Source organism: Lissotriton vulgaris, chromosome 12, assembly GCF_964263255.1.
Source record: "Lissotriton vulgaris chromosome 12, aLisVul1.2, whole genome shotgun sequence".
Taxonomy (NCBI): domain Eukaryota; kingdom Metazoa; phylum Chordata; class Amphibia; order Caudata; family Salamandridae; genus Lissotriton; species Lissotriton vulgaris.
Genome location: NC_141700.1, coordinates 109,935,489 through 109,938,691, shown reverse-complemented (window position 1 = coordinate 109,938,691; position 3,203 = coordinate 109,935,489). Strand labels below are relative to the sequence as shown.

At 51.6% G+C, this 3,203-nt stretch overlaps 1 protein-coding gene across 4 annotated transcripts in view; it reads right to left on the bottom strand.

Annotated features, from left to right (window-relative positions):
• KHDC4 (KH domain containing 4, pre-mRNA splicing factor) overlaps positions 1–3,203 on the bottom strand; it is a 109,657-nt gene that overhangs the window by 18,694 nt on the left and 87,760 nt on the right. The window lies entirely within an intron of this gene.

The window sequence follows — 3,203 nt, the reverse complement described above, 5'->3', positions numbered from 1 at the left end:
GGCGTTAGAGGCTTTCCCCATGTCAGGTTCTCCATGTTCCACCATGCCATTTCTTTCTGCACTGTGTGCGTTACAACCACTAGATCCTCCCAACGCCCTGTTGCTTGTGACCACCATTGCCCTTGTAACCACTCCTGCAAAGGTCTTATGTGCAGCCGCACATTTGGCACTAGGGCATGATGGCATCATGCATTCACCATGATCTTGCTCGCTGTTCTCACTGTCAGAGCTTGCCCCCTCTGGTAGAGTTTTGTCTACTTCACCAGTGCAACTGACTTCTTCTAGCTTGGGAACACCCTGGTCTGTACGGTGTCCATCTGAGCTCACAGGAAGATCTTTATTTGTTCTGGTTACATTGAGGATTTCCCCCAGTGTATGGAGAGTCCCAGGTCCATCAGTGTTCTGGTCACTCTCTGTGCGTGCTCCTTGCATATCTGGTATGACCTTGCTTTCATTAGCCAGTCGTCCAGGTAAGGGTATACGTGTATTCCCTCCCTTCTTAGGTGTGCTGCGACTGTTGCTAGGCACTTTGTGAAGACCCTTGGCGCAGACTTTAGTCCGAACGCTAGGGTTGTGAACTGATAGTTGTGTTCCCCTATGGCGAATCTGAGCAGATGTTTGTGACTTCTGTTCATTGGTATGTGCAGGTAGGCATCCTTTAGGTCTATGGTGACCATGAAGTCTCCTTTTTGCAATTGAGGGAGCACCTCTTGCAGGGATGTCATTTTGAACTTTTGCGTTCTTATGAATTTCTTTAAAAACCTTAGGTCCAGGATGGGTCTCATTGTTTCGTCTACCTTTGGCACCAGGAAGTACGTAGAATACACCCATTTGTTCCTTTCTCTGTAAGGTACTGGTTCTATGGCTTGTTTTTGCAGGAGCTCTCCCACTTCCTTTTGGAGTAGCTGCAGCTCTTTCTTTGCTAGTTGCCTTCTCTTTGGCTTTCTGCTGGTTGGTGTCTTTTCCAGTTCTATGCAGAATCCGAACTGCATGATGTTTAGAACCCATTTGTCTGAAGTTATTTTCTTCCACTCCTGGAAGTAATATTTTAGTCTTCCTCCCACATGCCAGCAGGTACTTAGTGCGCCTGACCCCTTCGTGCTGTTCTCGTGCCTCACCCTGGAAGTTCTTATTTGGGTGGGCACATGTTGCCTGACCAAGTCACTTGGTAGGGGGTTGCTGACCTCCCCTCCTATTCTGGCCCCGTCCATTGCCTCTCCCGCGAAAGGGCTGGCCCCTCTGCTGGTATTGCCAGGACTGCTTTTGCTGGCCTTGCTGTGTTTGGTTCTCCGTCTGGTGGTATTGTTGGAACGCCTAGTGCGATGTTCCTGGCTGGTTCCCACCCTTGCCATTGGGCCTTCGTGATGGGGTGTCCCTTTTGGACCCTCTGAACTGCAATGCCCCCATGGACCTTGCCGTTTCATTGTCCTTTAGTTGGCTGAGCTTTTCGTCTACTGGGGACAGAACAAGGTCTGTCCGTTGAACGGGGTATTTAGTATGCTGTGACTTACCTCTGGCTTGAAGCCTGACACCCTGAGCCAGGCTTGTCTTCTTTCAGTGATGCCCATCATCATGAGCCTACTGGAGGTGTCTGCTCCGTCCAGAGCTGTCTTGATGCAAGAGTTTGCCACATTCTTCCCCTCTTAGACTAGGTTTTCAGCTCTCTCCCTGAATTCCTGAGGCATGTTTTTCACCAACTTGCCCAGTTCCTCCATGATTTGGTACCGATGTCTGTTTAGTAGTGTGTTGGAATTGGCCATTCGCCAGTGCATCGCAACATTCCTTTCAATTCTTCTCCCTACCAAGTCCATCCTCTTGCTCTCCTTGTCTGGAGGTGGTCCTGAGGTAATAGACACATTAGCCCTCTTCCTTGCTGTGGCAGCAATGATTGAGTCTGCTGAGACCGTGCCCTGGATATGGCTGAGTCCTTGGATGAATGTTTGTACTTCTTTTCAGTCCTTGGGGTGATTGCCTTGCAAGTAGCCGGCTCCCTGAAGGCTTCTTTCCCTTGTGCCATGACACGTTCTAGCATTGGCAGGTACTGGCTCTTGGTCTGTGTGGGGAGCAAGGTCTCGAGGAGAAAGTCAGCCTTCTGCTGCTCTTCGTCGAGTTTCACCTTGAAGACAGCCGCTGCATTCCTGATGACCGTGTTGTACACGCCAATGTCATCTGGCGGCGAAGGCCTCGAAGGATAAGTGTCGACGCTCTCTTCGGGACTCTGTGTCGACATCCTGCCAGTCGATCTCCTGGCTTTCAGAGGTCGCCGAACCCAGGAGCCTCCTGCGGTCGTCGTCCTCCTCATAGTAGTCGAAGCCCTAGTCTTCGTCCGGTTCGTCGAATGTTTCGACATTCCCCAACTGTTCCTAGACTTCATACTCTTCCTCCTCGACAACCTCATGCACCTGTGACTTGGTCGGGATTATTTAGTCTTTCATCCTGGCGTCAAAATCCTTTTTTCGTTGCAGGATGTTTCCAATTCTGCTTCGACACGCCTCTTCTCCATTTCGGCAGCCAGATCTGCGTCTAATGGGTCGGCCGATCTCTTCGGCGCAGAACAAATTTTCGCGTCTAAGGTTTCGGCGCCGAGCTTATCTTCGGCGTCAGGGCCTTTTTTCGGGTCTTTCTCCCTCGGCGTCGGACGTTCCTTTTCGGAGACATTTTTCGACGGCTTTAGCTGTTCTTCAGCTCTCGGCACCGGGGACTCCTTCTCAGAGGATCCGCTGGGCCCGAGTTTAGGTGCGGGCGCCGAAGCTTTCGGCGCCTTCGAGGATTTTCCCTCGATCTTTCGAGACTCTTGGTCTCTCGGGGCTTTAGGGGCCGTAGAGTCTCCTACCTTCTTTGGAGTCTTCGTAATATCGGTCTCTAGGACCATGTAGCAGTCGTCTTCGTCAGGCGGCGTTGTTGTCTTCATGTCTGAAGATAGACCCAGGTCTCGAAGGGATGGACGCTGGCCCTTGCCCTGCATCGTGGAGTTGGCTACTCTGTCTCGCTCGAACTCGAAGAGTTTTCGGGGTGAAGGCGGAGCAGGCGTAGCAGTCGCTGCTCTCGTTGTCTACCGGTAGGCAGAGGTTGCAAACCGGGTGCTGGTCCTTCTGTGCGTACTTGTGGTGGCAATTCACGCAGCACTTGAAAGGAGTCTTGTACATCTCATGCGTTCAGGGGGCCCCCTGCGCTCGCATTTCTCGATTGAAAATCGAAGTTCT